The 27,148-nt window shown below is 42.5% G+C and overlaps 1 protein-coding gene across 1 annotated transcript in view; it reads right to left on the reverse strand.

Moving 5' to 3' along the window:
• Nucleotides 1-23,866, reverse strand: part of LOC105482500 (ring finger protein 144B) — a 198,764-nt gene extending 174,898 nt beyond the window's left edge. Inside the window, exon 1 of the mRNA XM_011742644.3 lies at nt 23,687-23,866. The gene's annotated coding sequence lies outside the window, so the exon portion shown is untranslated. The remainder of the gene's footprint in view (nt 1-23,686) is intronic.
• Nucleotides 23,867-27,148: the final 3,282 nt, after the last annotated feature.

Below are 27,148 nucleotides of genomic sequence, written 5' to 3' on the forward strand. Positions count from 1 at the left end.
ATCGCAGCACTTTGGGAGGCCAAGGCAGGTGGATCACAAGGTCAGGAGTTCAAGACCAGCCTGGCCAACACAGTGAAACCCCATCTCTACTAAAAATACAAAAATTAGCCAGGCAGGGTGACACATGCCTGTAGTCTTAGCTACTCAGAAGGCTGAGGCAGGAGAATCACTTGAACCTGGGAGGCGGAGGTTGTGGTGAGCCACAATTACACCACTGCACTCCAGCCTGAGCAACAGAGCGAGACTCCGTCTCCAAAAAAAAAAAAAAAAAGTCTTAATTTCTAAAAACCATGCAAAAATAATTATTTCTTGGTTGGCATTTGTTTTGTTTTGTTGCTTTGTTTTATTGTACTTTCTTAATAGTCACAGAAGCAGAAAATCTCACTTTGTTCAAGGAATTATAGTATGTTGTTTGGCTTGCACCAAAGACTCTTACACCAATATCTAGGAGGAGCTTTTCTAGCCAAAGCAAAAGTTCTCTGTTCATTCTAGACCTGACTGTGCTTTACTATGTTTTGATACACAATTTTTTCATTATTTATTTATCTATAATTGTATTTGTCCCTTTTCTTATAGGGTTGAGGGAATTCTAAATTCTACAAAGCAATAATGTAGCATTATACTTTTCCCTTATAGGAATCAGCCCATACTCTTAATGTGAATTAAAGTCGTTCGGTCCAACCAGTTTATGAGATACGGGCACTCTTATTTATTCGTGATCATTAGGCAGATCTTGAAAGAAAAAAAAAAAAACAAACTTGGTTTTATATAATATGGAAAGAGAATAGTATAAGCTCCTGTCTGATAAAGGAAAATATGAAATTAGATATATGACTCCCTAATCCATTCTAACAAAAAGTAGATTGTGAAGCAAGTCACTTGAAGCCAAGACACTCTATTTAGATCCTATGTTAGTAAACGTCTTGATCTGGGCCAGGCATCGTTGGTCATTCCTGTAATTCTAGCAGTTTGGGAGGCTGATGTGGGAGGATCGTTTAAGTCCAGGAGTTTGAGACCGGCTGGCCAATATATCAAGACCCAATCTCTACACAAAATAAAACAACAGCTAGGCATGGGTGGTGCGTACCTGTAGTGACAGCTACTCAGGAGGCTGAGGCGAAATCACTTAACCCCAGGAGTTCAAAGCTGCAATGAGCTATGAGTGATCCATTGCACTTCAGCCTGGGTGACCCCGTCTCAACGAGTGTAGTTAAGGAAGCTGAATGTGGGGCCCAATGTGAAAAAGAGCCTGGTTAGCTACTAATAAACTGAGGTGAATGGTCCAAACCAGGATTAAAGTTTACTCTTTTCTCTTCCATGAATGTTAAGATTCTCTGTGGGGTTTCTTCCTAATATTCAACGTGAGGAAAGGACAGACATTCTTGCTTTCCAATTGTCTACAGAAGCCTGCTTTACCCATCTGAAAAAGTAAACTTATATTTGCATAAACCCCAAGTCTGGTTAACCATATTTCCAAAATCTGACTTGAAAAGTCATTAAACGTGTCCAGGGCGGGAGATGATGCCAGCTCATAAATTGTACATGTCATTCATTACTTCAGATATACATTAATGTAAAATAAACTTCATCGGTCTTGAAAAATTATTTCCCGGCCAGGTGCGGTGGCTCATGCCTGTAATCCCAGCACTTTGGGAAGCTGAGGCAGGCGGATCACCTGAGGTCGGGAGTTTAAGACCAGTCTGACAAACATGGAGAAATCCCGTCTCTACTAAAAATACAAAATTAGCTGGGCGTGGTGGCACATGACTCTAATCCCAGCTACTCGGGAGGCTGAGGTAGGAGAATTGCTTGAACCCGGGAGGCAGAGGTTGCAGTGAGCCGAGATCGCGCCATTGCACTCCAGCTTGGGAAATAAGAGCGAAACTCTGTCTCATGTATATATATACACACACACACAAACACACGCGCACGCACACACACACACACACACACTCCAGCTAGAGCTAAGTCTTTGTCCCATAGACACTGTAAAAACTTCAGAATGGTTTCCAGCGTTGGGCCCAGTGGGTCTGTCTGCCGTCTCCCTGCTGCACCTGTTTACAACTAACTTGAATTATTATAATTAAAGAGCTTCTCACAATTTCTAAACCCAAAACAGTATAGAGCATTGTTCATTCATCACGTTATAGAAATAAAGAGATTTGTTTTGAGAATAAAGATCTACCTAAACTCCAAGTTCTTAAGTCAGAAACAAAATTACAGCTTGATGGTGGTGAAATAGGAGCTCAGAAAGAACTGGAGAAATTGAATCATTAAGGCCTAAATTTTCTAACTACCTATGTTAACGAAGGCAATCTTAAATTAGAAACATTTTTCTTCCAAGTAAACTCTCTATACAATTAAGGGGTTAGACTAGAGAAATAATTCCCAACCAGAACACTTTGTCAGATTACCTAGGAAACTCTTCCAAACATACATACCCACCCGTACTCCAGACCTACTAACTCAGAAGGTGTCGTGTGTATTTTGAAAATGTTCCACAAAAAGATTCTGATACACACCTTTAGTTTGTAAATTCTAAATTTCTGAAGTTCCCTCCAGCTCTCAGTGTCTATATTAATAAATGGAGCCAACGAGAAAAGAGCACTATAGAGTTAAATCAATAAGGCTCTGTCAGCAATAATAGTGTATTGATTACATAGCGGCATTGCAGTGAAAGAAGAAACACAATGGTTGCCATCTTCTGAACAACTGTTGAGAAGGCTTTACTATTGGATCCGTATGGTATTTCACACATTTCATGTTTAGAAAAGGGGATGGTCTTTGGCAGAGAGTTTTCACTGACACCTCTACAAGGCCTCTTTGAAAGTTAAAATTTCTGTCGTGTCTTCGACTCTTAACCACACCCTAACAATGAAGATCACCCAGCTCACTTAATGTCTGTTGCCTAAAACTCAACACCTCTGTCTACCAATAGTCCTAAGTCTGCTCAAAGTTCCACAATTTTCTTCTTTTTTTGTGTGTAACAGAGTGAAACTCGAGTATAGTGGTGCGATCTCAGCTCACTGCAACCTCCACCTCCCAGGTTCAAGTGATTCTCCTGCCTCAGCCTCCCAAGTAGCTGGGATTACAGGCGTGTGCCACCATACCCAGCTAATTTTTGTATTTTTAGTAGAGGCGGGGTTTCACCATGTTGGCCAGGCTGGTCTTGAACTCCTGACCTCAGGTGATCCACCCGCCTCGGCTTCCCAAAGTGCTGGGATTACAGGCGTAAGCCACCATGCTTGGCCAACAAAATACTTTTAAATGCATAGCTGGGCAGAAAGCTAGAAAGGGCAATCCCTCAGAAACAGAAAAGAAACTCAAAACCCACAATGTTGAGTAGGAATGAAGACCTAGTAGAAATATGACAATAGGATACTCACTTTCCAGTGTGGCATTTATCTACCACATGGAGCTGAAATCAAACACCTTATATAAATAATAGACTGGACATGGTGGCTCACATCTGTAATCTCAGCACTTTGGGAGGATGAGACAGGAGGATCTCTTGAGGCCAGGAATTTGAAACCAGCCTCGGCAACACAGCAAGACCCCCATGTCTAAAAAAATGTAAACTATAAAGAAAACATATATATATGTGTGTGTGTGTGTGTCTATGTTTATATGTGTGTCTATGCATATGTGTGTGTGTGTCTATGTATATGTGTGTGTATATATATGTACATATACATATTTTTTTTTCTTACTTTGATATATAAAGTCAGAAAGGAGGAAGGAATAAAAAAAAAGAAAACCACCTTCCTCTCAAGAGGGAAGCAGTACAAAAGCTTGCCACTTGCACTGGACTACACATGGAAAAAGAATCACTCATGATTAATTAGACATTTAAGCCTGTTCAAGGTAGATGAAAGGATCTCAAGTGCACCTTAATTACACAGGATTGGAAACCAGGTCCAAAACTAAGAAAACACGCAGGCCTTGACAAACGAAATATAAAACTGCCTCACAGGAACACCACTCCACCCCAGAACATGTGGAACTTGTTGATGAACTTACAGTCAAAAATGATAAGGCTCATGAGCCAATAAATCACCCTGAGAAAGAGGGAATTAGTGGTAAGACAGAAGTTGGGTGCAGTGGCTCACGCCTGTAATTCCAGTATTTTGGGAGGCTGAGGCAAAAAGATTGCTTAGGGCCAGGAGTTCAAGACAAGCATAGGCAATATAATGAGACTTCATCTCTACAAAAAAAAAAAAATTAAAAATCAGCCCAGCCTGGTGGCATACACCTGTAGCTGAGAGCTGGGTGAGAGGATTGAGGTGGGAGGATTGCTTGAGACTGGGAGGTTGAGGCTGCAATGAGCCATGATCACCTCACTACACTCCAGCCTGGGTGACATAGGAAGAACTTGTCTCAAAAAAAAAAAAAAAAAAAAAAAAAAAAAGGAAGGCCAGGTGTGGTGGCTCACATCTGTAATCCCAACATTTTGGGAGACCAAGGCGGGTGGATCACCTGAGGTCAGGAGTTTGAGAGCAGCCTGATCAACATGGTGAAACCCCATCTCTATTAAAAATACATTAGCCAGGCATGGTGGTACATACTTGTAATCCTAGCTACTTGGAAGGCTGAGGCAGGAGATTTGCTTGAACCGGGAGGCAGATGCTGCAGTGAGCCGAGATTGTGCCTCTGCACTCCAGCCTGGACAATAAGAGCGAAACTCCATCTCCAAAAAAAAAAAAAAAAAAAAAAAAAAGAGAGATGAAACAAAAAAGATAATTGACTCCATTGAAAGTACAAATGATAGAGCACTAAGATGTTAATGCTAATGGCTTTAAAATGGTTGAAAAGATAAAGGATGGATAGAACACATAAGTCAAGAAAAGGACATTATGAAATAAAAGGAGATTCAAAAAGAACCAATAGAGATCTATTAAAAACATCATTAATGGAAAAAAAAAAAAAAAAAACCTAAAGTAGGCCATTATAACAGATTGTATTGTTACTCAAAAATACTCCTTTCTTCTTCCCCTGGGGAGGAATCTAGTTCTGCATCTCATTGATGTTGGGCTGGACCACTAACTCGTTTGGACCAATGGCCTAAATGACAATGCACCCAGTCGTAAGCAGGGGATTTAGGAAGCATTTCAAGCCCCAGTCAGCCCTACTGCCCACCATGAGAACCTCCGTCCCAGAGAGGAGCCGCGCTCTTCCTTCAGCCTGGGTCTCAGAGTGAGAAGGTACGCGAGGTCAACTGAACATGACCTTGGAGCGGAGACACTGCTCTCCACCTGCAGCCACTGATGAGCAAAGTGAGCAAGAAATCAGGATCGGCTGTAAGTCACTGCGGGGGTTTGTTACACTGAATTATCAAAGCAGAGACTGATCAGTAGAGCCAGCTGAAGATTAAAGATAAAGCTGAAGGCCGGGCGCGGTGGCTCAAGCCTGTAATCCCAGCACTTTGGGAGGCCGAGATGGGCGGCTCACGAGGTCAGGAGATCGAGACCATCCTGGCTCACATGGCGAAACCCCGTCTCTACTAAAAATACAAAAAAACTAGCCGGGCGAGGTGGCGGGCGCCTGTAGTCCCAGCTACTCGGGAGGCTGAGGCAGGAGAATGGCGTGAACCCGGGAGGCGGAGCTTGCAGTGAGCTGAGATCGCGCCACTCACTCCAGCCTGGGCGACAGAGTGAGACTCCGTCTCAAAAAAAAAAAAAAAAAAAAGATAAAGCTGAAGAAAGCCCAGGGCACAATACAGAGGAAGAAACATTTAATGGGAAATATATGAAGTTAAGGAGCACAAGAACAGAATTAGAATTTCTGGTAACACAATAAATCAGAGAGTGTAAACTAGAGAAAATAGGGGGCGTATTCATTCTCTGTAACCATGAAACGACTTAGGACAAGTTGTTTCATGGCTACAGAATTCTAGAGCAGGACTTAGGGGCTGCTCTAGAGTCCTGGTCTCATGGCTCTCAAGTCATTTGTTCATTACAGAACAAAATGACTTGCTTCTGTAAAGCCAGTGGGAGAACTTCTTTCCAGTGAGCTTTGGCTGAGTTTTACACGATGGAATATAGTCATGGGAGTCACACTATCCCATGTCTTTACACCCATCATCTTCACAAGTCACACCCACACTCAAGGGGACCGTTCCTTTACAGGGCATATATACCAGCAGATGGGAATCCTGGGCCACACCTTGGCATTTTGCCTACCACAGGGAAAAAGCAGTAATAGAAAATGGACTATGCGGCCGGGCGCGGTGGCTCAAGCCTGTAATCCCAGCACTTTGGGAGGCCGAGGCGGGTGGATCACGAGGTCAGGAGATCGAGACTATCCTGGCTAACATGGTGAAACCCCGTCTCTACTAAAAATACAAAAAACTAGCCGGGCGTGGTGGCGGGCGCCTGTAGTCTCAGCTACTTGGGAGGCTGAGGCGGGAGAATGGCGTGAACCCGGGAGGCGGAGCTTGCAGTGAGCCGAGATCACGCCACTGCACTCCAGCCTGGGAGACACAGCGAGACTCCGTCTCAAAAAAAAAAAAAAGAAAATGGACTATGCTTTGCTGTGCGCGGTGGCTCATGCCTGTAATCCCAGCACTTTGAGAGGCCAAGGTGGGCGGATCACAAGGTCAGGAGATCGAGACCATCCTGGCTAACACTGTGAAACCCCATCTCTACTAAATATAATAATAATAATAATACTAAAATTAGCCAGGCATGGTGGCGGGTGCCTGTAGTCGCAGCTACTGGGAGGCTGAGGCAGGAGAAGGGCGTGAACCCGAGGGGCTGAGCTTGCAGTGAGCCGAGATCGCGCCACTGCACTCCAGGCTGTGGGACACAGCCAGACTCCACCAGGAAAGGGCAGGGCAGGGCAGGGCAGGGACTATGCCTAAGGCATATTCTAGCACTCATGCTCTTACCACTATACTAAAGGATAGCAGGCATTCAGCAGCGCACCAGGGCAACACTGGCATTGCCCTTAGAATTGTACAGCCACAGGAAGGTTTTATACTAGAACCACAGAAGGCTGAGTCATGTCTTCATGCCCAGTCATCACCTTTCTTCCATCCTTCCAGGCCAATCTAATAGCCTACCTCTGAGTCCAAAGTTCCACTTCTATGAAATAAATTGCAAGTGTTTCCCACCATTGTAGGTATTTTATGTGCAACTCACACATGTTTTTCAAGCTGTATTTTCAACTTTTAGGAACACATTAATAGAAATGTTATTTAGATTGTCCCCTTGTCACTCCTTTGCCATTAAAAGACTTTGATTGAGTAATAACGCTGCAAATTCTGGAAAGATAATCTAAAAGCTAATTTAAAGCCCTTTTAAAATTCCTAAAAGCTGAAAAGAGAAATGCATTAGCATTCTTGTTTATTCTACATTTTATTGGCTAATGGGCATCATCTTTATTGTTTTACAGGAAGGCACACATTTGTTTTGTTTTGTTTTAATTGACCAGTGGCAGAATACAAATGGCGAACAATAAATCTTAGCTGTTTATTGCTTCTGTGATTCTCTGGAACAGAAGGAGAAGAATGTCTTATGTGCTTATCACACACAGGCAATATCTCAGATCATTTCCCCAGCTGTGGAACAGATTGTAAACCTCATTTAAAAATTACCTAATGTAGGCCAGGCATGGTGGCTCACACCTGTAATCCCAGCACATTGGGAGGCCGAGGCAGGCAGATCCTTCGAGCCCAGGAGTTCAAGACCAGCTAGGCAACATAGGGAGACCTCTTCTCTACTAAAAATTTAAAAATTAGCTGGGCATGGTTGCGTGCATCTGTAGTCCCAACTACTTGGGAGGCTGAAGTGGGAGGATTGCTTGAGCCCAGAAGACAGAGGTTGCAGTGAGCCAATATCATGCAACTGCACTCCAGTCTGGGTGACAGAGTGAGACCCTGTCTCACAAATAATTTATTAAATAATTTTTTAAAATAAAATTACCTAATGTAGGCCAGGCATGTTGGCTCATGCTTATAATCCCAGCATTAAAGGCAGGAGGATTGCTTAACCCTAGGAGTTCAAGACCATCTAGGCAACATAGGGAGACCCCTATCTCAAAAAAAAATTAAAAAATTAGGCATGGTGGCACGTGCCTGTAGTCCCAGCTACACAGCAGGCTGAGACAGGAAGATCGCTTGAGCCCAGGAATTCAAGGCTGCAGTGAACCATGATAGCACCACTTCAGTCCATCCTGATTAATATGGTGAAGCTAGAAGGAGCCCCGTCTCAAAAAAATTAAATAAATAAGTAAATAGGCCAGGCACGGTGACTCACGCCTATAATCCCAGCACTTTGGGAGGGGCCGAGGCGGGTGGATCACGAGGTCAGGAGTTCCAGACCATCCTGACCAATATGGTGAAACCCCATCTCTACTAAAAATACAAAAATTAGCCAGGCATGGTGGCACGCACCTGTAATCTCAGCTACTTGGGAGGCTAAGGCAGGATAATCACTTACACCCACAAGGCGGAGGTTGCAGTGAGCCAAGATCACGCCATTGCACTCCAGCCTGGGCAACAAGAGTGAAACTCCATCTCAAAAAAAAAAAAAAAAAAAAAAAACAGTAAATAAAATTACCTAATGCATATGTAAATTGATTTCAATAGTCCTAGCATCATTTTAAGAAGTGAAAATAGTTATTCTGACATTTCTGTGAATACGTTTAATTCACAAAATAGCCATCTCTGCCCTTCTCTTCTATCCTTTTGCTAATCATGTATCACTGAAAATCTATAGATGGTTTTACATAAATGACTATTATACTGAAGGGATCTGTTTTCTCCATTGTCTCTTTGTGATGATTAATCTTATGTGTCAACTTGACTATGGGATACCCAGATAGTTGGTCAAACATCATTTCTGGGTATATCTGTGAGGGCGTTTGTGGAAGAGATTATCATGTGAGGCTGGCTGCGATGGCTCACGCCTGTAATCCCAGCACTTTGGGAGGCCACAGTGGGCGGATCATTTGAGGTCAGGAGTTTGAGAGCAGCCTAGCCAAAATGATGAAACTCCATCTTTACTAAAAATACAAAAATTAGCGAGGTGTGGTGGCAGGTGTCTAATCCCAGCTACTTGGGAAGCTAAGGCAGAAGAATCGCTTGAACCCAGGAGGCAGAGGTTGCAGTAAGCCAAGATCATGCTACTACACTCCAGCCTAGATGACAGCAAGACTGTCTCAAAAAAAAAAAAAAAAAAAAAAGAGAGAGAGAGAGATTAACGATTAACATCTGAAGTTTGAGTAAATCTGAGTAAAGAAGATCTGGGCAGTGTGCAGTGGCTCACGCCTGTAATCCCAACACTCTGGGAGGCTGAGGTGGGCAGATTCCTTGAACCCAGGAGTTAAAGGCTAAAGCGGTCCACCTGCCTTGGCCTACTGAAGTGCTGGGATTAGAGGCGCGAGCCACTGCAGCCAGGCTGCCATGACTTTTCTAATTATTCTTAAATAATGAAGATACTTCAAGTCACCCAAGTCTGGAGAATCAATCCCAGTTTTGTAATCGATGTGTCCAATCTAATACAGCACTCCAACTCTTCCAACTTGATGTGAAGTTAAACCTCTCTCCTTCAGCTGTGGCCTGCTGAATGAACACTAGCCACTTGTACTGGGAAAGGTAGACATGGAAAGATTCTATTCTCCTTAGCTAGATTGCTAATTTAGGCAACCTCAGTTTCTGATACTAATCCCTCATTCTGGGGAAGCGGTGGGGGGAGGAAGAGGCAGAAGGAACGTTCTTCCTTGATTAAGACAATTCAGTGACCTAAGGCTGGTGATCTACAGGCTTGGTGGGCATTTAAAGCTTACTTCTCTTGAGCCCCAGGTGGGATGGTAGTGGTGGGGATGTGAAGTTGGGAAGTAGAGACGCTCCCAGCCCACCCTCATCACTAGAGATATTTCACCTGCAGATTGCTTTCTGCAGATGGTTACTTATGGCTCTTTCTTGCTGGGGTCCAGGAGGCATGCTTACACATGATTTGAGATGACCCCAGGCCCCCTCAGTGACCTGTGTGGTCTACCTTTGGTCTCTGGAAAACCATCTCTGCACTCTGTGCTCTATCAAACTATGAGACGATGTGCTACATCTCTTTGGCTCCACCATCAGAGGAGCTGGCCAGCAGGTCTCTTGTTCTTTAGATTTCTCAGGCATGCAAACTGGTCCACTATGCCTTTCATTCCTTGTGGGGTGGGATGCACATTAAATACTCCAAAAGGTCTGTATAAAACCGCTATCTCTAGATGTGGGTTGAAGGGGCAAGGACCTTACACCCCTCTCCCATGGTGGCCAGGAGGGAGGGACTCAAACCCATCATCAACTCTCTAAAAATCATCTTCTAGTCTTTATCTTCTTGGCCTCTCCTACTTGTTTCATTGGCCGGATGTGGTCAGTGAGCTAACCTGGTTGGAGGACAATGCTGACCTGTTCTCCTGTGCTTCCTTTTCCACCTGCTTTGTGTTCTTACCTGACTTTGGAATGTGGCCTCTATTGTCTTAGGCCACAGCTAACACGGAAACTAAAACGGTTCCATTTTAACATCCTGTGTTTACATGAGTACTCATATTTCTATCAACTAGTTCATTTTTATTTGTTTTTAGTTAAAAAAAAAATGCATTCTGTTGGCACACAAACCCTAGGAAGCAGGGTTTGAACTCCCAATAGTTAAATAACCCCAGAAATGAGGGCTTAAGGGCCAGCTATAAAAAGGAGTCATGACAATGGGTGTTGAGGTGGAATGGGAGCTTAGAGGATACAGAAGCAGGACTCAAAGGCAGAGTCAGAGTTCCTGACCTACACACCCTATGGCACACTGGACTGAAGTTACAGGTTTTCATTCTCCCAGCCCTGCTTATCCTTTTCTACTGCACCGTGTACCATAATCACCCAAACCAGGTCTCTAGGATTTATTTTAGATTCCTCCCTCTGTCTCTCACCTGCTGTATTCAATCAGTCATCAAGTCCCATTCACACTATTTATATACCATCTGTCCCATCTAGCCCCTCCTTCCATCCCCTCTGCCACTACTTTCATTTAGGTTCTCACTAACTTTGACCTGTGCTTTTTTTTTCTTTTGAGACTGAGTCTCGCTTTGTCACCCAGGCTGGTGTGCAGTAGTGCGATCTCAGCTCGCTGCAACCTCCACCTCCCGGGTTTAGGCCATTTTCCTGTCTCAGCCTCCCGAGTCGTTGGGACTACAGGTGCACACCACCACGCCCGGCTAATTTTTGTATTTTCAGTAGAGACGGGGTTTCATCATATTGGTCAAGCTGGTCTCGAACTCCTGACCTCAGGTAATCCACTCTCCTCAGCCTCCCAAAGTGCTAGGATTACAGGCATGAGCCACTGCGCCCAGCTGACCTGTGCTTTTTTTTTTTAAGATAGGTGAGTAGACTATGCTTCTTTGCTAATAGAAAAGAGTCAATAGAGAAGAAGAGTTTAAAAGTATCTGAGAGAAGACAATTGATGAAGCCAAATTCCTATAAAAGGAGAGATGGAACCTTCAACCAGGGGGAAAAAGACACTCTTAAGCAGGAAAAGAAAATCTTCACTGAGATACTAACTTTCTCACAAAGTTAGGTTATTCAATTTTTAAATGTTAGTATTTTCCTTCTTTTCTGAAATAATATTAGGTAGTAATTTTATTTATTTATTTATTCATTTATTTTGAGACAGGGTCTCATTCTGTTGCCCAGGCAGCAGTGTAGTACCATGATCATGGCTCATTGCAGCCTCAACCTCCTGGGCTCAAGCAATCCTCCTCCCTCAGCCTCCCAAGAAGCTGGGACTACAGGTGCATGCCACCACACCTGGTTAATTTTTATATCTTTTGTAGAGACAGGTTTTCACTATGTTGCCCAGCCTGGTCTCAAACTCCTGGGCTCAAGCTATCAGCCTGCCTCAGCCTCCAAAAGTGCTATGATTACAGGCATGAGCCACTGTGCCCAGCCTAGATAGTAGTATTTTTAATATCCTCACTTGAAAAAATTTAAATATGGCAAACTTTCAGTCCTTACATTTTTTTTTTTTTTTTTTTTTTGAGACGGAGTCATGCTCTGTCGCCCAGGCTGGAGTGCAGTGGCCGGATCTCAGCTCACTGCAAGCTCCGCCTCCCGGGTTCACGCCATTCTCCTGCCTCAGCCTCCCAAGTAGCTGGGACTACAGGCGCCCGCCACTTCGCCCGGCTAGTTTTTTGTATTTTTTAGTAGAGACGGGGTTTCACCGTGTTAGCCAGGATGGTCTCGATCTCCTGACCTCGTGATCCGCCCGTCTCGGCCTCCCAAAGTGCTGGGATTACAGGCTTGAGCCACCGCACCCGGCCACATTTTTTTTTTTTAATTTTGCTATTCCTTCAAATCTAAATCCAGTTTCCCAATCTTAAGTATCTGTCTAGCTACTGACCCATCTCTCTCCTTTCTCTATCTTTTCCCTTTCTTCTAAGGGAGAAACATATTTTTTTTATTGGCTGTTTACACTTTCCTTGCTTCCTTAACCTCATTAATCAGTCCAACTACAGTCTTCCTTCTACCTGCATATCTCCACTGAAACTGCCTGTGGCTGAGCTCACACTAAGCTCCTAATTGCCAAAGCTACTGGAAATTTCTTTGTCATAACACATGACACTAATGACTATTCTTTTCATCTTAAATGTCTATATTCCATTTAATTCCCCAACTTCACTCTCTTATGGTCTTCCTTCTACCCTCTGGCTACTCCTTCTTACCCTCCTGTTGACTTCTCCTCTATGTCCTCAGGGTTCCATTGTTGAAGGTCTCTCTGCTTCACACGCCTTCTGGGCTATCTGGGCATGGCTATTATCATCAGTCTGAGTTCTGACAATTCCTATATAATTATCTCCCACAATATTTACAGCTCTATGAGGTAAATGTTACCTTTTCCCAGAGTTCAAACGCTGCTTTCCAGGTGAAGGAAATGAGGCTAAGAAAACTCAAGTAACCTGCAAGAAGTTCCATCATTAAGGAAGTATTCAGTCCACAACCTTCTGAATCCAGAGGTTATGATTATTTGACTCTAAAGCAATTGTTTTAAGGATAAAATAATGTATAAACATTTGCAGACTGAAACAAACAAAAGGCTTATATTTTAATGAAATTCAGATATTTTATAGTAAAGAAAATTTTGTAAAGTCCAAATTCCCTTCTCTAATATCGTGTCTTGCTCTCTCCCTTCTCCCTGAAGTGGTAAAGCAAATCAGAATGCATTTCTTTTCTTTTCTTTTTTTTTTTTTGAAACAGAGTCTTACTCTGTCACCCAGATTGGAGTGCACTGGCACGATCTGGGCTCACCAGAACAAAATTACAGCTAAGAAAGAGGACTAAGTTCTAGTGTTCTATACCACTGTAGGATGACTCTAGTTAATAATAGTACATAGTTTCAAATAGCTAGAAGGAAGATATTGAACTTATATAGTTTCAAATAGCTAGAAGGAAGATACTGAATGTTCCCGACACAAAGAAATGATAAATGTTTGAGATGACGGATATGCTAACTACTGTGATCTGATCACTATAAATTATATGTATCACAACGGCACTATGTACCGCACGAATATCTACAATTATTCGTAAATTTTGCAAAGTTTTAAAATAATAATAAAGCCAGAAGCAAGAAATAACCTAATACAAAAAGAAAATATGACTTTAGCATTCATTAATAATGATAATAATTGATTTAAATAATTCTAGATTGTATCAACAAAAAACTAGGAAACGTGGGAGCTGGAGAAAGAGAGGTAGTAAATGTGCCGACTTTCCCATCTTGCAGAAATAAAGTTAATAAATACCATTTTCTCCTGGCATTGATTAGGGAAAACATGCATATACATGTGCATATATATATACACACACACGCACGCACACAAACAAAAACATTAACATGTATATACACAAACACGAACAAAAACCCAAAAGGCAGCAGTAGTGGATATTTAAAATATGAGAACTACCTTCCAAACTATCACAGGGAAAGTGAGCAAATATAATAGTATTATCCAGATAACAAAAGAAACAGTCTCAATAGCACAGGCAATTTTTAGGATATATTGTTAAATTCTTTCCAAGTAGGTCAAAAAGCAGAATGCATAGCAAAAAGTGTCAATTCTGTAACAACAAAATTAGTACACATATATACTCACACACATTACTGTAGTAAATAACTGTGAAAGTAAAACCAAATTGTTAAATGTGGTTATCTCTGGATGGTAGGTTTGGAGGTAGTTTTGATATTCATCTTTAAAGTCCTCTATTTTCCCAACCAAAAATGTAAAATAAGGTAATTGCCTGAAATGCTCCTTAACCTTTTTCATAAGCCTATTTATTTATTTAGAGACAGGGTCTTCCTCTATCGCCCAGGCTGGAGTATAGTGGCACGATCACAGCTTACTGCAGCCTCAACTTCCCTGGCTCAAGCAATCTCCCTGCCTCAGCCTCCCGAGTAGCTGGGACTACAGGCGTGCACCACCACACCTAATTATTTATTTATTTCTTATTTATTTATTTATTTTTTTCAGACAGGGTCTCACTCTGTTGCCCAAGATGGAGTGCAGTGGTGTGATCTCGGCTCACTGCAACTATCGCCTCCCAGGTTCAAGCGACTCTCGTGCCTCAGACTCCTGAGTAGCTGGGATTACAGGCATGTGCCATCATACCCAGCTTATTTATTTATTTATTTATTTATTTATTTATTTATTTATTTGTATTTTTAGTAGAGACAGGGTTTCACCATGTTGGCCAGGCTGTTCTCAAACTCCTGGCCTCAAGTGATCTGCCCACGTCCGCCTCCCAACGTGCCAGAATTACAGGCATAAGCCACCAGGCCCACATCAATTTTTTTTTAATTTTGTAGATACAAGGTCTCACTATGTTGCCCAAGTCAGTCTCGAACTCCTGAGCTCAAGCGATCCTCCCACCTCGGCCTCCCATAGTACTGAAATTACAGGTGTGAGACACTGTGTCTGGCCCATAAGCCTATTTATAAATTTAAATTTATATAAAAACAATTTTAAGTGTAATACTCTCCAAATACTCTTACCTCTTTCTACTCACATGGTTTCCCAGAAAATATTTAAATAATGATAAAGTATGCTAATGAAGAATATGACTTTTTTTTTTTTTTTTCCTGAGACAGAGTTGCCCTCTCTGTTGCCCAGGCTGGAGTGTAGTGGCCTTATCCCGGCTCACTGCAACCTCCACCTCCCAGGTTAAAGTGATTCTCCTGCCTCAGCCTCCCAAGTAGCTGAGATTACAGGTGTGTGCCACCATGCCTGGCTAATTTTTGTATTTTTAGTAGAGGCGGGGTTCCACTATGTTGGCCAGCCTGGTCTTGAACTCCTGACCTCATGATCCACCCACCTCGGCCTCCCAAAGTGCTGGGATTACAGGTATGAGACACTGCGTCTGGCTGAGAGTATGACTTTTAAAAGAAAAAAATGTCATGACTAATTAAATATTATATGGGAAAGTATTGTTACAAGCAGTTGCTTGACTTTTTTCTGGTGTGGGGGTGTGTGTGTGTGTGTGTGTGTGTGTGTGTGTGTGTGTGTGAGAAAAGCAAGGTCTTGCTATGTTGCCCAGGCTAGTCTCAAACTCCTCGGCTCAAGTGATCCTCCCGCCTCTGCCTCTCTAAGTGGCGGGATTATAGGCACGAGCCACCATACCCGGCTACCTTGAAAATTTAAAGCAAGATTTCATGAGACACTAATTACACATTCTCCAAAAAAGGGGGCAAAGGTGGGAAAGGGCAAACATTCTGTCAACCTTCCCAAGCTGCAGACCAGGAAGCTGAGCCCTGCCAAGAGAATGGCTGAGGGCCAATTGCTTTATGTACTAGGCCCAAAGTAGGGCCTTTCAAAGTGTTTACAAAGGTTTTCCATGAACCTCCTAATCAGAGAATAGCCTTTGCCTTTGGGGATATGGAAACAAATGCATTGGAAGAACGTAGTGAAAGAGAAAGAGAGCCTTCTCCAGGTGCAAGACTTTCTCCTAGGGTAGAAGCGGTAAGATTCCATTGTAATGAGGCAACTGTTCACCTCTTCATGTAAAAGTTTAATATTAACCAAGCCCAATAAATAACAAAGGCCAAAAGAAGCAGATTAAAATGTATAAATTCTGGCGGAGCCTGTAATCCCAGCACTTCGGGAGGCCGAGGTGGGCTGATTACCTGAGGTGAGGAGTTCAAGACCAGCCTGGACAACATGGTAAAACCCTGACTCTACTAAAAACACAACAAAATTAGCCAAGCATGGCACCTGTAATCCTGGCTACTTGGGAGTCTGAGGCAGGACAATCGCTTGAACCTGGGAGGCAGAGGTTGCAGTGAGCCGAGACTGCACCGTTGCACTCTAGCCTGGGCAACAAGAACTAAACTCCATCTCAAAAAAAAAAAAAAGTGTAAATTCATGGAACTGAAGGTAAAGTTTGTACTACTACTAAATTGTTAGATTTGTCTCAGATTAAGAAATATTTCGTATAGAACAATGATTCTCGAACCTACCAGACTAACGTTCATTTTTAAAACAAATATTTTGTGAGCTACCCCTTTTTTATCTTGAAGTGAAATTCATAGAAAATATAGCCAAATACATACATACTTTAAAAACAAAACAATGCAACATCCTAATTATAACATAAAGGAGACATAAAGTAAATTCTAATAAAGTAGTACACATTTTAATTTAGAACTGCTCTGACAGGATGACGACACTAAAAGACAGAACTCCTAAAAAGCCTCGAATAAAAAGTTATTGTGCAGTAAAGAATCACTTGCAAAGTGCAATGGAGGCTGGGTGCAGTGGCTCATGTCTATAATTCCAGGACTTTGGGAGGCCAAGGTGGGCAGATCACTTGAGATCAGGAGTTTGAGACCAGCCAAGCCAATAAGGCGAAACCCCACCTCTACAAAAAATTCAAAAATTAGCCGGGTGTGGTGGTATGCGCCTGCAGTCCCAACTACTCCAGAGGCTGAGGCAGGAGAATGGCTTAAACCCAGGAGGTAGAGGTTGCAGTGAGCTGAGATCGCGCCACTGCACTACAACCTGGGTGACAGAGCAAGACTCTGTCTCAAAAAAAAAATGCAATTGAGAGTGTGCAAATTTGTCATATTATAGATGTCTTGTAAATCACCAAAAGTGTATGAAATTACTTTTTAAAATGGGTGTTTAAAGACATCTTGATTATTACGGATGCATTTTGCTTTGGAACACATTTTTAATTTTTTAACCATTCAACATTTATTATGTCCTACTATGAGCCATCCCTGGGGATGCAGAAATGAAAAAAAAAAAAAACCATGCTTCCTACTCTCAAGGAGCTCACAGTCTAATGAGGGAGATGGACAAGTAATTAGACAATGACAATACAGTGAGCTAAGTGCTGTGATTAAGGGAAATTTTGAGAACAGGTTGGTAGGAGGTAACACCTGAATTGTCTTGAAGTTCATGTATGAGATATAAAAACACACCCTTTTGCTATTATTATTTTTCTAGGATTGTGTATATGTATGGAAATTCATGGAGAAACATCTGGAAGGATCAAACCAAACTATTCCACAAGTATTCCCTAAATGTGTCAAGTGCTTTTCTAGGCCTTTGGGATATATCACCAAACATAACAGACCAAGATCTCTGCCCTAGTTGGGACTTGTATTTTAGCAGTGGGAGTCACACAATAAAAAATAAATAAGTAGAAAATATGTTGTATGTCAGCTGGGCATGGCGGCTCATGCCTATAATCCCAGCACTTTGGGAGGCTCAGCTGGGAAGATCACTTGCAGCAGGGAGTTCAAGACCAGCCTGGCCAACATGGCAAAACCCCATCTCTACTAAAAATACAAAAATTAGCTGGGCATGGTGGTGCATGCCTGTAAATCCCAGCTACCCGGGAGGCTGAGCCAGGAGAATCACCTGCACCAAACCCACTGCAGAGGTTGCAGTGAGCCAAGATTGTACCACTGTACTCCACTGTATGCCGTTATACTCCAGCCTGAGCAACAGAGAGACTGTATCTCAAAAAAAATATATTATATATAATATATACATTTTCTTCCATAGCACCTATCTCACCTTACAACATACAACATATACATTATTACATAACATATATGTTATAAATAACTTGTTATATATAACATTATATATAACTATATATCACATATGTTGTGTGTCATATAACTATATATCATATATGTTATATATGTTATACATCATGTTATATATAACATTATATGCTATGTTATATATTATATATAACAATATATCATATATTACATATATGTTGTATGTTGTAAGGTGATATATACATATATGTTGTATATGTGTGTATATATGTTGTACATATGCTGTAAGGTGATAGGTGCTATGGAAGAAAAAATAAAGAGTCTAGTAGAGATGACGTCAGGAGTCTCTGACCTCGGTAGGAACAGTAGTGGGGTTGGGTTGCAGTATGAAATAGGGTGATGATGTTGACCTCATTGAGAAGGTGCGAAGTGAGTGAAGACAAGAAAGTGAGGAAACTTGTCAAGTGCATATCTGGGGAAACAATGTTCCAGGCAGGGGGGAAAATTAGAGAAAGGCCCTAAAGCGGACATGTGGTTGGCACATCGAAGAGGTCATTCCTGCTGGAACTGAGTGAATGAGGGATAGAACAGGAGGAAATGAGGTTAGACAGCTAAGAAGAAAAAGGTCTGATTAGGTGGTATCTTCTACAATATTATAATAATTATGGAACACATATTTTAAATGTAGTAGTTGTCTTTAATCATTAAATCGATACAAGACTACTGAGTTCCACATGTTAAATACACCTAAACGGAAATTTTAAAACATATGAAGACTTTGCAAAGTCTTTTCAGAATCAAGAAATAGCTCAGATATCTTAAAATGAGCATATCATCATCTATAGACTCACTCTACAGCTTGCACCTATTAGGGGAGCAATGTGGCATGTTAGAAGGGTATGCATCCTTGATCAAGCTGTTCCCTTCTCTGAATCACAGATCTGTATAAAGGGAATAATAATCGCTACTTCTTAGGTCTCTGAAGATACTTTCTTAATGTAGGTAAAGTACCTCAATAAATGGTAGCAGATTGTGGTACTAGCAAGAATACCTCTCTAAATGGTCTCTCAAGATTGAATTCAATCCTTTCAATGTCTGTATATAAGTACAAATTATTTTATAACTAGTGAGAGTAGATCTTCAAGACGGATGATCTTGAAAGATAAAAGCATCAAGAAGTAGGACTTCCAGACCAGGTGTGGTGGGTTGTGCCTGTAATCCCAGCACTTTGGGAGGCCAAGGTGGGAGGATTGCCTGAGCCCAGGAGTTCGAGGCTGCAGTGAACTGTGATTGTACCACTGCACTCCAGTCTGGGTAACAGAGCAAGACCCTGTCTCTTACATAAAAAGAAGAAGAAAGAAGAAGAAGAAAGGAGGAAGGAGAAAGAGGAAGAAGAGGAGGAGGAGGAAGAAGAGGAAGAGAAGGGAGAGGAGGAAGACAAGGAAGACGAGGAAGAAGAAGAATGAAGAACAATGAGAAGAAGGAGAAAGAAGAAGAAAAGAACAACAACAACAACAAAAACTACTACTACTACTTCCGGGGCAAGCTTTAATTAACTAAGGTTTTGAGGCTGGGCACAGTGGCTCACGCCTATAATCCCAGTACTTTGGGAGGCCAAGGCAGGTGGATTGCTTGAACTCAGGGGTTTGAGACCAGCCTGGGAGCCTGAACCAGCCTGGACTTGGTTGGCTGAATCATGTTTGCTCCCAGCCAAAACGGCAAAACCCAGTCTCTACAAAAAATAAAAAAAAAAATTAAAAAAAATAGCCAGCCATGGTGACACACGCTTGTGGTACCAGCTATTCAGGAGGCTAAAGTGGGAGGATTGCTTGAGCCCAGGAGGTCAAGGCTGCAGTGAACCTAAATTGCATCACTGCACTCTAGTCTGGGTGACAGAGCAAGACCCTGTCTCAAAAAAAAAAAAAAGAAGAAGAAGGAAAGGAAATAGAATTTTGAGAGCTAGAACCTCCAGTGATAGTTTCCATTAGTTCAGATGAAAATCTCTGGGCTAGGGTGTGAAGGCTAACCATTCCTGAATGATTTGCTGATTTACTAAGTCATGCTCTTCACACACCCATGACCTTACTCCTTCCTCCTCTACACTCACCTCTCTTCGTGTACTACTCTTTTCTTGTGTCAGTCAGTTGAAGAAGTCCCATTCAAGATAATGAAAAACCTAGGATGCTGGTATAGAGTAGTTCACTGCCTTTGTAAATGACTTACAGTGCCTTTAATGCCACATTTTTTGTAATTTTTTGTTTAATTAATTGTAGACACAGGTCTTGCCATCTTTCCCAGGCTAGTCTCTAACTCCCAGGCTCAAGCGATTCTCCTGCCTCAGCCTCCCAAAGTGCTGGGATTACAGTCGTGAGCCACTGCTCCCAGCCTAATGCCACACTCTGAGTTTTGTTGAAAATCTAGCTTAGATTTGTAACCACTTTGCTGTCACTGCTACATTATTAAACTCATATATAAATTCATTTCAAATGAACAAAATTCTCATTACTACAAGAATTGGAAAGAATATAAAATGTAATGTCTATTCTCAGTTTGGATTATACTTATAAGCACTTCGGTATTCTCTATATAAAGAAATGATTAAAATCTAGATGACTTTTAAAGTGACTTCTAATTTTAATACTCTATAACGCTATTATTTCTACATAGCTGAATCATTAGTACATTATCATAGCTCAATGAAATAAGGCAATTTGTGGTGTAGGCTGCACTAAGGCTACGCTCGTCATGGTCAAAGTTATTTCTTAGAATACTGAGCTAAAAATGTAACTGCATTCTGCAACCTATGCAAACATGTTCTAATTGATGGGAGGGGAAAAAATTCAATTCAGAGTGCCAACAATTCCTCTGAGATAGTGCAGGCTCAGTGAAGCATCAAGTTACAGACCAAATTAAAGGTCTGGAGAAGAGTCGCAGGGTCTAATCATCCATCATCTGAGGTTGCCAGAACTGGATCTACTACCCTTACTCACTCACAAAAGACCGTTCTATGGAAGCTAAGCACACAGACTTCGGGCTTCAAACATCTTTTTTTCAAAAAGGACTTCTTGTTCCAAACAGATCTTTATGAAATTATTTCCTTGAAGCTCTCAGTTCTGTCATTTTAAAATTGCCATCAAAAAGTAATCAAAACCTAATGCTTACAGTGTTCTGCCACAGATAAAAAATATTGTGGGTTTTTGTTCCTATTAAAAACATATGCGACATATATATTTATGGAAGTCCCAGAACCAGTGTACACACATACACAAAAACCTTAGGAAAATAATGTTAATAGTTTTGCCTAAACCAATAAATTGTATACTGTGCTCTGTCCATAACTACCCTTATTACGCTAACACTTTGCAAAGGTCAGCAAGCAAGGAATATTTCTGCATATTTTGTGGCATAGGTTGCAAACCTTAGATCTATAGGGATGAATTAAGGTCACTTTTAAAATTCAGACAGTATTTTCTGGACTTGGTTGACTGAATCATGCGCATCTGCACTATTTTTCCTGGGGGAAAGTTAATTTTAGAAAGGAGAAAAAGTTTGCCAGGAAAACAATCACATTGGCTCAATCTCTAGACAGTGATTCTTTTCTTAAAAGTTCAAAATGCTTTACAGACAGCCTCCTGCTTGCCCTTAATATCCTTGAAAGTGGGTATGGAATATCATCCCTATTTCATAACAGGCATCTGGTTTCATAAAAAGAAATGTAAGTTTTAATGTTATAACTACTTTAGGGTACTTTTAAAAATTGGTACTTCACCTCAATTTTTCAAAAGACAGAAAATAAAAATCTTTATTTTCCCTGGTAGTTATCTTCTGGTAGTTGGATAAGTACTTACAATGGTTCAGGTACATATACGAATATATGAAAAGTAGCAGACATGCATCTATGACAAAGTTCAAGATGGAGAAACATTTCGTATTTCTGTAAATATGATATAATTTACAGACTCTCTTACTCAATTCAGGATAGAATAACTTCGTTCAAATAATTAGGAGTGAAAACAGGATCTAAATTAATATGATCACTCTTCCTTCTAGTTCCTAGAGATAATAGTCCATTTGGGTCTTTAGCCTTAAAGTAAGAAAAATGTAAAAATGTCAACGGGCTGCACTCCATCATTGACAAAAAGTCAAGGGAGCAGTGAAGGAAGATTTTCTGATTCTCTGGAGAATGGGCCTCAACCCTTTCTAAATGCCAGAGTACTTGTGAAAGAATTCTTACATTTTAAAAATTGATATTTAAAAGCTGTTTAACCAGGTCTCCTAGAAGTCTGCATTTCCCCCAATGTTGTATCAGAGTTTCAAATGAATGTTAACTCTCCCTTTCCAAAATTGCTGTCTTGGGCAAGGCACGGTGGCTCACTCCTGTAATCCCAGCACTTCGGGAGGCCGAGGCGGGCGGATCACTTGAGGTCAGGAGTTGGAGACCAGCCTGGCCAACATGGTGAAACCCCCGTCTCTACTGAAAATACAAAAATTAGCCGGGAATGGTGGTGTATACCTGCAATCCCAGCTACTTGGGAGGCTGAGGCAGGAGAATCGCTTGAACCCTGGAGGCGGAGGTCGCAGTGAGCCGAGATCGGGCCACAGCACTCCAGCCTGAGCGACAGAGCAAGACTCTGTCTCAAAAAATAAAAACAAAATTTTAAAAATTACCTTGTCAGATCCAATGATACTGCACCAATCCCATTAATCAACTTGAGGGGAACTGGTTTTCACCCCTTTCACTCTGTTTTTATTCTCAATTCACACTAATAGACCCAAGTGATGCTTAGCCACAGTGGGTGGCCCCTCTCTCTTCTTTGCGGACCTTACAGATACTTTGAGGGTATGTTGCAGGGGCGGGCATCATAATCACCTGAGGTGCTTTTCAAATATACTCAAGCCTTAACACACACACACGCATGCATGCACGCACACGCACACACACACCAGATTTCTGAATCGGGATTTCAGGGTGGGGTCCAGCTTTTTTCCCTGGCGCCTAAGCGCTTTTGCTTTAAGTTGTTATAAAGTTCTAGCACCGCAGTCACCCTGAAAATCTTGTACACTTATCATAATACTTAAGGGAGAAAAAAAAACCAACCACTTCAGCCTGTACCAATACGAAAGGTACGACAGTGCATTTACTTTGATCAAGAGTCAATATTCCTCCCAAAGTTAGGATAGTAAAGGAAGGGGGGGGGTGCGGGGGGAAGGTATGTTCTGGAAGGAGAAGGAGTTCTGACCTTTCAGCCTGGAAATTGTTACAGACCCTAGGGGAAATCTTTGCGTCCGTGTTTGCGCCACACACCTGGAGAGGGTGGATTACTCCTGCCAGCCCTGACCTCAGAGCCGGGGGTGCGGGTTTCGGGAGCTTCCCGGGGGCGGGGAAGAAAGTGGGGAGTAGAGCGTGGAGAGGAAGCGGGGGTCCGGCGGACGGTGGAGTGGAAACGCAGATGGCCGGAGGGTCTGAGCCCCAGTGGGCCGCCGGCCGGGGCTTCAGCTCTGCGCGGAGGGGACCTGGAGACGAGGAAAGGGAGGGAGAAGGCGGCGAGGCGGTGACAGCCTGGGGGAGGCCGAACTGGCCCCTCGCAGAGGCTCCAAGCAGCTCGAGGGCGAGCGCTGCACCCTGCGCCCCTCCTTACCTTGCGCCCGAGGTCCGAGTAAGGAGAGGGAGACCCCGGAAGGCGCAGGGCTCCCGCTAGGGCGCGCGCACGCTCGGGGTCCGCTATCAGCTTCTGCAGGTTGCGGCTTCAGGTATCAAAGGCATTCAGGTCGCCTAACTACCAACCCTTTGGCGCGTCTCGGACCCCTCCTCCGACCCTCGCCCCGGCGGCCCTCCGCCCCGCGGGCGCCCGCAGAGCCTCTCCCTGGCTGCTGATTCCAGAGAGCCTTGGCCCCTCTCCGCGGCCGGCCCTCCCCCGGCGCGCGCGCACTCACCTCCCCCAGAAACGCACCCTCTTTAGGAAGGAGGCAGCGAATGCGGTCCTTGAAATTCCAGGCGCTGGGCAACTTCAGAAAACCCTTTTAAAATCTTTGATCTGCCCAATGAGGTTCAAAGTAGGGCACCATGTATATTCATTCCCTGGCTGCGTCCTCTTTTTTGTCTTAACCACAGCATTATTTAACACTTGATATTCGTGTTTAGGTTGAACTCTGAGAATCTCCTGCCAGGCATTTTAATTTTCCCAAAATAACTCCTTCCGCTTTATTGTTTTGAGAATGCAGACATCCCCACTTTATAAACTTGGGTTGCCAGGACGTTAGATTGGCCTCAGAAAGCAGATGTTCAGCTGCACAAGACAGAGCAAGTCTCTTCCCAGCAGCGCTGCTACCTGCCACCTGTAAGGGCCCTGCGTCAGGGCAAGAGCGGTTAATTACACCCTGGCTTTGGTTACCGAGCATGCCCGGAGCCTCTGTTCTCACTTAGGACTCAGTTCTGAGGCTTAGGTTCTGGAAAGAAGCAGGTGGATGTGTTCAAAGAAGAGAGTTCTAATGCAGAAAACCAGCAAAGGGCAGAATTTACTGAATAATACAGAGAAAAAGAACGATGGGAAGGGATCCTGGAAACATGACAGTATCTTGGATAGGACGATGTTTGAGGGCATAATATAAATAAATTATAAAAGAATAAATAGAAAAAAATTAAAAGTTAATAAAAACTATGAAATAAATAAAAATAACATAAAAAATAAAAAGTAATTTAAAAATAACAAACATGACAGTATCACTAACTCCCAGGAATCTGAAAGTGACATAACCCCTGCTGGGAATGTGGAAGTTGAATTGTTAAATGGCACTCCAATCACTCATTCATTCACCTATCAATATATTAATAGTATGTATTTATGGAATATGTTAAAGGCAATAAAGCATTATTTATAGTCATTATAAACGCTGCTAGGAATCAACTTCTCAACCAGTTTATAACAGGGCCCTGGAAAATGCAAATATCTATTAAGAGACATCATATTAATCCATTGTCTTTTTCTAAATTTATCAAATAAGTTTCTCATCTGAAGGCTGAAAAATGGGCACTTACTAAAAACTGTCAGGTTTGTCTATTAGATAGAAGGCAGACATCAGAAGATAAACTCACCAGTCAAGTTACTACAATTGAAAGAACCAGCTTAGCTGATGTAAGAAGAGGTGAAGGGGGAGGAGGAGGGAGGTCAGCCAAAGACTAAGCTGGCATTCTTTTTTTTTCTTTGAGACAAGGCCTCGCTCTGACACCCAGGCTAGAGTACAGTGGTGCTATCATGGCTCACTGCAGCCTCGACCTTGAGCTCAAGCAATCCTCCTGCCTCAGCCTCAGAGTAGCTGGGACTATAGGCACGCATCACCATGTCCAGCTGATTTGTGCATTTTTTTGTAAAAAGAGGGTTTCGTCATGTCGGCCTTGCTGATCTTAAACTCCTGGGCTCAAATGATCCTCCCACCTTGCCCTCCTGAAGTGCTGGGATTACAGGCATGAGCTACTGCGCCTGGCCTGGCATTCTTTTTCCTTCTGTCAGAATAAATGTTTGCCAGTCTCACACTAGCAAGCATTCAATAAATACTGGGTGCTGAGGATGGAACAGCTATCAGAAAGACAACATTCCTGCTCCCATCAAGCCAATTGGGAGGGAGGGTGTAGACAAGAAAACAGGCTGTTAAAAGTATATGCTCTCGTGGAGGATGACACATCTGGGGCAGTATAAATGAGACCTGAAGAGTGAGGGTAATTTGGCCCAGAACAGGAAAATAGGAGAAGGGTTTTCCAGTAGGATCACCAACATGGAGAGAAAGCCAAAGGTAAGAAGGAACATGGCCATTCACTATGTCTGGAGGATCTTTTCTTTGGGGTGGGAGTCAGGGAGACTGGGAGGAACAATGTAGAGACAAGGCTAGAGAGATGAACAGAAGTCAGATCATGTAGAGTCGTCTAGGCCATGTTTTAAAAATTGTACTTCAGGATAAAGAAAATGTGGTACATATACACCAAGGACCACTACTCAGTCATTAAAAACAGAAGGAAATAATGTCTTCTGCAGGAACTTGGATGGAGCTGGAGGCCATTACTGTAAGTGAAGTAACTCAGAAATGGAAAATCAAATACTATGGGTTTTCACTTACAAATGGGAGCTAAGCTATGGATATACAAATGCATATAGAGGGGTACTCATGGATATTGGAAACCCAGAACAGGGGAGGATGGGAGGAGGGTCAGGAATGAAAAATTGCATATTGGTAACAATGTACACTACTCAGGTGACAGGTGCACTGCAATCTCAGACTTCACCACTATACAATTCACCCATGTAACAATAATCCCTTGTAGCCCAAAAGCTACTGAAAATTTTTAAATATTTTTCTTAAATCAAAAAATAAAAATAAAAATTATACTTTAGGCCAGGCACAGTGTTTCACACCATGAACTTTGGAGGCTGCTTTAGGAGGCAGAGGTGGGAGGATTGCTTGAGGCCAGTTCAAAACAGCCTGAACAACATAGAGAGACCCTATCTCTACAAAAAAAAAATTGAAAACTTAGCCAGGTGTGGTGCCATGAGCCTGTAGTCCTAGCTACTCAGGAGGCTGAGGCAGGAGGATCTCTTGAGCCCAGGAGGTCGAGGCTGCAGTGAGCTATGATCGCACCCTATGCTCCAGCCTGGGTGACAGAGAAAGACCCTGTCTCTAAAAAAAAAAAACTGAAAAATTACACTTGATCCTACAGACGATGGGGAGGCATTTAAGTGTTATAGACAACATAATAATGAGATCTTTTTTTTTTTTTTTAAAGACTTCTGGCTGCAGGCAGTGAACTAATGAGGATGGGAGGTAGGGATGAGAGGAAAGAGGATAAATCAGGAAGAGTATCTCTGTAAAGGACACTTAATCAATGAGTACCAGGCCAGGTGCAGTGACCCCTGCCTATAATCCCAGCACTTTGATAGGGTGAGGTGGGAAGATCACTTGAGCCCAGGAATTCAAGACCGATCAGCCTGGGCAAATAGGGATACCTCATCTCTACAAAAGATAAAACGTTAGCTGGGCATGGTGGCATGTGTTTGTGGCCCCAGGTACTCAGGAGGCTGAGGCAGGAGGATCCTTTGAGCCAGAGAGGTCAA

Source organism: Macaca nemestrina, chromosome 5, assembly GCF_043159975.1.
Source record: "Macaca nemestrina isolate mMacNem1 chromosome 5, mMacNem.hap1, whole genome shotgun sequence".
NCBI lineage: Eukaryota > Metazoa > Chordata > Mammalia > Primates > Cercopithecidae > Macaca > Macaca nemestrina.